Raw genomic sequence first — 8,428 nt, 5'->3', positions numbered from 1 at the left:
TTTGGAACACGTTTTCGAATACAACAAAGACCGTGCTCTTCCGCATCGTTCCGTACGTCATTCAAACCATGCACCGCCTTCATTGCTTCAAGTATGGAGGTAAAATCACATGCTTAAGCTATCTTCTACTTGGCATTGTGGCACTATGGCATCCACTCGAAAACCCATGCCGTCACTGACATCCAATGTAGTCGTATTGCACATTACTAAATCATCTACATGCATCTAGTAATCTTCTATCTACTCTACATTTGACATGTACACTAGACAGTGCATCCGCCGTCTGTGCGCGTCCTCGAGACAATATCCACTTCAAAAGGGGTGATGTCCACGTACGTTTCCGTACTGGCTACACATGTTGGTGTTCAATTTCTTATCATATCTTAAGCCACTGTTTAAAAAGACGATCTTTCATAATATCTATAAATGAGTGTAAAGTTTATCGAGTACATCTTTATGCCATATTGTAATATTACAGTCTTCTGCACAACGGAAGTAAAATAACCAACCATCGCCATTTCCGGCCTTTTGCCCCTCTACCATGCAAAGAAACACCCCAAACCCAAATATGAAGGAGTGTTTGAATCCCGTCTGTCAGGTCTGATGAAATAACCAGTAACGCTTCCACAACAATACCAAGTAGTTCAATTGTTTACCTGATAGTCCAACGTGAAGACTGATTTTGAATACCGGGAGAAGACGCTGCCCAGGGCAGGTGACTTAGGCTAAGTATCAGCTAAAACAACCGGCCTGTCCGACAACCACTTATCTTGTCAGTGGTGCGCTGAAAGTTGCATTCCATTCATTCGTCCAATGACACTTTAGCCTCACAAATACACGTCAAAAAAATGGAAATGGATTGAGGCCACCCGGCAGTCACTTTACACTCTTTTACATCGAATCACACACACACGCACGCACGCACGCACGCACGCACGCACGCACGCACACGCGCGCGCGCACACACACACACACACACACACACACACACACACACACACACACACACACACACACACACACACACACACACACACACACACACACACACACACACACACACACTGTGAAAACATTGCAGATTTCAGTGACCACAGGGGAGAGCGTGCGGCATCATTTCCGAACCGAAAATTTTACATTTTAATTGTCTGATGGACTATTTACTTTTGTCGAACTTAATGCAAACATGTACAGGTAATCTACAAGCAGAATTCTCCGGGGACAAGACAGTATAGTTGGCTAACTGGTTACGGACTAGCCAACCATAGTGTCATAAATCTGCTTGGAGACTAGCAAACAGGACCATCCAGTAGTTATCCCGTGAATATTCCTCACAAACCATATATGAATCTTAAATCATTGTCAGTCGTTAAAAATTTCGGGCATTTTTTACTTGGTCTGGGTATGAAAAGGACAAATGACCACTCTTAGGGTGATGTGTTCAGCTGTTGACTTGCAGCTAAATAGTCCCGACAGGACCCAGTCAAATTCATCTGTACAGTAACGCAGCTGGGCGTCAGGCTGCCGGCACGGCGACGCCAGCGCTATTTGCTGTTTGCCATCAGTCCCAGCTCTGATAACTATTCTGAGAATCCCCGCAACCAAGAAGCTTAGTTCATGGATGATACAATATTTCAGGTATCATTGGAGAAGATGAAAGAAAGGAAACCAAGTTTAATTTCAACAGTAGATTGTCATGACTATGGACGACCGGTGGCCGCCTTTTTTCCTACTGGGTGGAAACCAAGGTCCCCGGATTCATGATCAAAAAGGCTACCATTCAAAAAGGACAACAAATTATGAAAAACTCACCCCCCACCGACGACCGGTATTTCTGTGCGCCGACAAAATCTTGTTTTCGGCTAGTTCAGCCGTCGCAACGCTTACTTAGACGACCGTAATTAGATTTGTATCGTCAATATGGCGACCTTGCGACAGTGCTAGCGATCTTGGTGGCCTGTATTCTTCAACGATTTTGGAAAAGTATTTAAATGATGCTTCGTTAAACAAGTTCACGCCTGCAAAGAAAGCAATTGACAAAATGTTCCTAACACGTCGTTAACATAACGGTTATGTAAAATGCATGGTGGTGATAATCCCCTTCTGGCTTATTAACATTGATTATTTCCGACCATATTGAGATCAGATAGGGATAAACGAGCTTAAAAAACGTACCTGGTGCTTCAGGTCTTCAGGTGTCCCAGTTAGGTCTTATCCCCTTTGCTGAATGGTCCCAGCGCCAACGTTCCAGTGACAACCAATAACCTCCTTGTGGCAACTAACAAGTCTGCTCTGATGCGGCTGTACACTCATACATACGTCCCGTCCTGTGGCATTGATGAATAGGCAAGGCGTACAACACGCTTTCTTCTCCATTTTAATGACTTCTGCCGCGCGGAGGCCCGTCATAACACGGATGAGCAGGCAAGCATGGCACTGTCCGACCGGAGGGTTATCGTGATGACGTCATGCTAAATATTTATTTTTGTGGGAATGTGGAGATCTGTTGAAGACCGGCGTGCTGTCTCTTACTTTCTTTTACTTCGCCCGAAAATGTTTCTTATTATTTCCTTGAAGCGGAGGTGTGTCTGTGTCTGTGTTTGTGATTCCACACATTTTGGCCTGTATACCTCCAGACGATATGGATGGTGACGATATTTGATATGTGGGCACTGACAGGATGATTCTGTCAGAACTACGAAAGAGGATAACTGGAGGATGGATGTGCGTTCATCTCATTTTTGGCATGCAGGTATCTTAGAGATAAGCATAATAGTTAGATGCAATCTATGCAAATAAAACAGTTTGCATGATTAACGAGGAATTATCATCATGTGTGTGTCTGTGTGTATGTGTGTGTATGTGTGTGTGTGTGTGTGTGTGTGTGTGTGTGTGTGTGTGTGTGTGTGTGTGTGTGTGTGTGTGTGTGTGTGTGTGTGTGTGTGTGTGTGTGTGTGTGTGTGTGTGTGTGTCTCTCTCTCTCTCTCTGTGTCTCTCTCTCTCTCTCTCTCTGTGTGTGTGTGTGTGTTGTGTGTGTGTTTCCGCACATTTGTCATCACAACTTCATAACGCCTAGATTTTGGTTGAAAGAGTGACCCTGGTTGTGTCGGTGGTGGAAAATGGCTGAGGAGAAGCCGTTAGCGCTAGGACTGCAATGTTCCTTGTGCCTTACTTTCATTCGACCTAGCGCTATCGCGATCGGCTACTCCCTCAGCCATTTTCCACCACCTACATTACACAGCCATGGGCACTCTTTCAAACTCGAGTCCACGGATATCTTAGTTAGACCGCGAAACCTGCTGGTGGGAACGAGGAGCTAGGCCTCACCGATTTAATTTTATGGATGACATCCTCTGAAGACCCCGAAACTAGTACGCGCGGGCGAATAAAAAAAAATCCGGCCAAAAATAAAAATGCTACTAAACCACAGGACTACAAAGCTGGTAGTGAATTTGCGACAGGACTTAGCGACGTATACGACAAGTCGGCACATGCTGGCTTTTTGCGGCATTTATGAAATGGTACTGTACTTATGTACTGAGTTGTGGAGCTTCGAATTCGATAGCCTGGGTGCTCGGCTCCGTTTTGTCGCTAACTACCATGGACTACCCAGGCCTAAGAGCTAGCTAGCCTCGGTGGAGGTGATCTTTTTTTTTGAGGGCGACAGGCGAAAATCAATGCGCGCGCGGATGTCATCCATAAAATTAAGTCGGTGTGGCCTTAGGGGAGGGAAGCTACAAGTTAGAGGGGATAAGTTGCTTACAATTGAGGGGCTGTCCTATACCTACTGTGGGAGGAGGAAATGTTGGTCATGCGTCAAGGCTAGACCAAGTAATTTTTATTGATGACGTCCATTGGAGACCTTAAATTCAATGCGAAAGCGCGATAAAATTCTAGCCTCTACCAGGCTTCGGAAGGCGGCTGGAAAGAGTAAAAATCAGCCAAATAGAGAGATAACATGCCATGGGGAGTTGGTCTGCTGGAGAGAACAGTTCGGGTGCAGCAAAATGTACTCTCTAGCGGACCAACTACCTCGGCATGTTATCTCTCTATTTGAGTGATTTCTACTCTTTCCAGCCGCCTCCCGAAGCCTGGCAGAGGCTGAGAATACATGAAGGGCCGAAAAAACAAGATGCCTAGATTTGGAATATACTAAATGTAGAAATACAATGTTAGGACACAAAGTGAATAAAATAACATAGTGTAACTAGAGGTCGGAGATCTCATGTCTTCGTCAGAGGGACATTGTTCTAGATAATTGAACATGTGTATTCTTGACTTTTTTAAATAATCAATTTGGTCTAGACTACAAAAGGATCGCTAGAGCTGTACTCCTTTTTATTGTACGGAACACCCTGACAGGGTTTGCCACGATTTACAGACGCACCGTCACCACCACCCGTCAGCCCCCCCCCCTACGTTACTAGTATTTGATTTTTTACTGTTACTGAAAAAAAAACTGTTGCAAGAAATTCTGCTTACTTTTTGCATCTTTTGCCCTGAACAGGCTATGGTCTTGATTTTTTGGTGACAGATAGCTTTTCCTGTCAGGAAAAGGTCTAGGTTTTTAATATCTTAGATAAGGGTCTCACCCGTTAGTTAATGAGCAGGTCAACTCGATGGTGACGAAAGCCTCGCGGAGACTACACTTCCTTAGACTACTCACCAAACAAGGAATGAGTGTCTCTGACCTCATTCAGTTGTACACAGCCCTCGTTAGGCCTGTGCTGGGTACGGCCACGTGCTCCTAGTGGGCTGTAGTAAGAAACAGGAACTGTCTCTCGAGAGAGTGCAGAGGAGAGCCTTGAAGATCCTCTCTCTGGGTGGAAGGAGGAATGTTCCCGACCTCCCAACACTCCGCGAAAGACGTGAACTTGCGGCTGTTAAGCTGCTCAAGCGTATGGCTCAGCCCTGACCATCCACTACATGATTTGGTACCAGGAGCCAGGTCGGACAGCACAGGGAGGTGTTTGAGGAACTCAGGGGGAATCACAGTGCCCAAGGCACGGACAAACAGACTGTATAACTCGTTCCTCCATTGCACAATCAGACTGTACAATAGCGAAATGCAGACCTAGTGTTCTTTTGTTTCATGTCCCACTCTTGTATGTAATTACCTTCGCCAAGTTGGCGTTCGTGTGTCTGTGTGTGTGTGTGTGTGTGTCAGCACGATAACTCAAGAAGGCTATGATGGATTGTCTTGATATTTGGTAAGTGGGTAGGTCTTCATGAGACGTGAAACTGATTAGATTTTGGGCCCCCTAGCGGCTTGTTATGGTACTGCAACTGAACTTCCGGTTTTGATATCTCGTGATCTGGACATGCTAGGGTCATGAAATTTAGATGGTAGATAGCTCTTGTGCTGGGGAAGAAGTAATGTGAGTTTGAACTCCCTAGCGGCTTGCTCTAGAACTGCAGTTCGGATTAGTTGAAAATGTTTAAAGGCGGATAATTCAAGAACCGATTGATGGATCGTCGTGATTTTTGGCATGTAGGTAGCTGAAGTGATGATTGACATAGTAATATTACAATTATGCAAATATTAATGTAATTTGCATAATTAATGAGGAAATTCTATAAATCAGCTGCATTCCATGATAGGACTATTCAAGCTTGTGATATATGTAATTAAGAACGGCAGAAATACAGGCAGATATCGATTATGCAAATGAAGACATAATTTGCATAATTAATGAGAAAATGTTATAATTACATAGTGGTAACTGCCTGGAATTTCATACTTGGGATATCTGAAAGTTATGTGAAGGTGAACATAATTAAACATCACTTATTCAAATGAGGACCTCATTTGCATAATTTATGAGGAAACGCTATAATGGCATTCTTTGATAAGATAAGACTGTCTTCTGGTGTAGAATATGATCAACAGATATAATTGATGCAATATAGGATCCTATTTGCACAATCAGGGGGATTAATCCATAATTTCTTAGTCATAAAGGCTAACATCATTTGGCGAAGGTATGAGATCGTGGAACTCTAGTTGTCTTGTGCGTTTCTTATACTTAATAATATGTAAAGTCCACACAATTCAGGAGTACTATGTACCCCTGCTATGTTGACTATTCTTAATAAAAATTGAAAATTGAAAAATTGAATAAGTGGTGTGGGTTTGGTCCCCCTAGCAGCTTATTTTGGAACTGCAGGTGACTTTTCGGCAAAATCTTTGAAAGCCAATACTAGTAAGTCCAGATACTGTCTGTGTATAATGTCCTTGATGTAATCTATTTAAGCTGTGGCAGGCGGGGCAAAATCTTACAAGCCAATAAGTCCAGATGGGAACAACGTATTTTCATCATTTTTGGTGTGTAGGTAGCTAAGAGAGAGTTTAACATAATTAAATTCAAATTATGCAAATGAGGACATAATTAATGAGGAAATTCTATAATTACAGTGTTTATATAACACTGTAATTAACCGTCGCTAACGGGTGGCGGTGCATCTGTAAATCTGTGGCAAACCTTTCCAGGGTGTTCCGTAGAATAAAAAAAGGAGTAACACACACAGCGATTCTTGTTTTTCATCTTGTTAATCAAATTGATTATCAAAAAAAGGAAAGAATACACCTGTTCATTAATCCAGAACAATGTCTCTCTGACGAAGGCATGAGATCTCCGACCTCTAGTTACCTCCGGGTAGGGATGTATATCCCGTGCGCGGAGGTTTTGTGAGGGAAGACGAAAATTACGTTCGCAGCAGTTTCTAGCGTTTGGGTGGACGGATATGTCTGGGACTTGGTATACGTTTTGCTATTGGGCTGTAGATGGTGCACGTTGTTTTGGTTTTTTAGTATGTGTGTTTTAGTGCGTGAAAATGATGGGTTTAGACCGCCGACGGACACCCCTTTCAGTGTGAAAGTGGACCTCAACTTTTGACCTTTGCGTGTATAAGGACCATTGAGGTCTCGACCACTGATCTGACCTTTCACACAGAGGGGTGTCAGCATTCTCGATAAATTCTTTCTTTGAAACTGTTCAGATGTGAACCACATGTGCCATCAATCAACGTCTCATTATCGTGCCTGGTGGGACCGGCTGTCTCGTGTTTGTAACGTTCGCTCAAAATGAGGTTCTAAGTTTTAACCGTAACATGAAAGATATGAACACGCTTCTGTGCATGTTTGATGGTTTTTTTTTTGACGTGATTTGAACTAGTGTGGGATAAGTGGGGAGGGATGACAGCCGCGGGGGGAAGCGTAGCGGCTTGATACATTTTCGAGAGCAAGTTCCGCGCACTGGAGTTGATTTCTCACGCGGCCGTTTGTGTAGGTGTTTGTTTACATTATCGCTGGTCGCTGAGGGTCGGGCAGCCAGATTCGCCACGGGATGCCCCCTGTCCTTTCTATTTTTGGGCTCCAGTCGGCTAGGGGGGATTAGTGATTTCACAGATCATTTAGCCAATTACAAACATTTCGAAACTTTTCGAAAAACTAAAACTGAAACTGTTTTTTTATTCACATTGATTGGCAGCCAATATTCATTGCTTGGCTGAATTGCACAAGTGATTACATGTTAAAATAGCTTGAAAAGAGATACACATTAAAAAGCACAACATTGACGATTAAAATTAAATAGATTTAAAATTTTGTAGCTCAGGTCCATTAAAACAGAGGCGGACTATTTACAAATCTTGATTGCTGAGACTTATTGCCTGAAACAGAAAAGATTTCCTCAGTCTTTCAGTTCTGAACTTCGGAACGGAGATGTGGTTTCCATTACTCAGGGACCGCCGTGTGCTCTGGTGTCTGTCGCAGGGCATCAAAGAATGCAAAGTGTGGCTGACATGCCGCATTTGCTTGAGCAGAGTTTTTGCTGCAGTTTCCCGTCTGTCCTGGAGGGTGGAGAAGGGGGTTGTTTGAGTACTGTTGCCGTAGATGATTCTCGCCGCCCTTCTCTGTACAGCCTCAAGAGTGTTGTTCTGTTTTGTGTTACAGCCCACGTACACGGCATTTGCATACTCTAACACAGGTCGTATCAGAGTCGTATACACAGTTTCCAGGTCCTCTGGTGGCATCCCGCCCTTCTTGAGCATGCGGAGAAAGTGAAGACGGGTTGAGCCTTTCTTTGCCATGTGTGTAAAAACCGAAAGGGGCGGGCAGGTCACAACCGGGAATCGAACCCGAGTTGTCCGCTTGGCGGTCACCAACGCTAACCACTACACTAAAAGGTCGCACGACCCTTTAGCATGGTCAGTTAGCACTGTTACACTACTCCCCCTTTTCTTTCAAGATTCGTCCTCGAATCTTCCGAGTCCGACATCCCTGGAGCTGCCACACTTATCCTCAGTGCCAGTACTCACAGGGCCGGCATGGGAACCACTGTAAAATTTAGGGATCGGTGTACTTTAGGTGTTGGGCTAACTTTACTCACGCCAAGTTACGCGTCTATATGATCTGCTAGTTAACCAA

This window comes from Branchiostoma belcheri, unplaced genomic scaffold (assembly GCF_001625305.1).
Source record: "Branchiostoma belcheri isolate BF01 breed outbred unplaced genomic scaffold, Haploidv18h27 scaffold184, whole genome shotgun sequence".
Lineage (NCBI taxonomy): Eukaryota > Metazoa > Chordata > Leptocardii > Amphioxiformes > Branchiostomatidae > Branchiostoma > Branchiostoma belcheri.
The sequence above is the reverse complement of the archived record's forward strand: the minus strand, read 5'-3'. Positions refer to the sequence as shown.